Here is a 694-nt window from a genome sequence, read left to right on the forward strand (position 1 = left end):
ATCCTTGTATGATTCCGATTGCTGATATATAAAATAAAGTAACATTTCAATTGGTATTAAAAATGTGTGTGTGTATGTGTGTGTGTGTGTGTGTGTGTGTGTGTGTGTGTGTGTGTGTGTGTGTGTGTGTGTGTGTGTGTGTGGTTCTTGGTCTTTTTACTACTACTAGCTTTTGACTCATCATCATTTTTTCTTTTACTCGTTTTTGGTGTAACTGGTTTTACTGAATATGAACTTTCCTGCTATTATTTAATAAAATATCAATTTTATAAATATAAAATTATGTTTTATATCTATTATGATATATACACACAAACAATAAAATGAGAATACTTACATCTTCGTTTGATGAGCCTTCATCAGTTACAATGGTGTATGAAGACATTGTATTTACCTTTAATAAAAATTTGTAAGTTAAGATTTTTAATATACTAGATTTTTAAAAACTTATACCAAATCAAAATATATTACTTGTTATATAGTCTTGTATCGGTTAAGTAACGGTGTGAAGCGACGATGCATCAAGTCTAATAGATAATGTTGAGATTTATAATCTATAATCAATGTATGCTGACTGTTTATATACAATCTAATAAGGTTGTATGAGTGTGTAAAGTGATCATCGAATAATGTATTTCTAATACGTATAAAATAATTTAAATGTAATGCACTCATTTTGTTTTACGTTTACATA

General features: G+C 27.7%; 1 long non-coding RNA gene across 1 annotated transcript; it reads right to left on the bottom strand.

Annotated features, from left to right (window-relative positions):
• Positions 1–198: 198 nt before the first annotated feature.
• LOC103311544 lies at positions 199–626 on the bottom strand. The gene is made up of 3 exons (XR_511253.3): positions 472–626; positions 338–394; positions 199–242 (listed from the first exon to the last, which is right to left on the bottom strand). It is a non-coding gene; the product is annotated as an uncharacterized LOC103311544 (long non-coding RNA).
• Positions 627–694: the final 68 nt, after the last annotated feature.

This window comes from Acyrthosiphon pisum, unplaced genomic scaffold (assembly GCF_005508785.2).
Source record: "Acyrthosiphon pisum isolate AL4f unplaced genomic scaffold, pea_aphid_22Mar2018_4r6ur Scaffold_5444;HRSCAF=6000, whole genome shotgun sequence".
Taxonomy (NCBI): Eukaryota; Metazoa; Arthropoda; class Insecta; order Hemiptera; family Aphididae; genus Acyrthosiphon; species Acyrthosiphon pisum.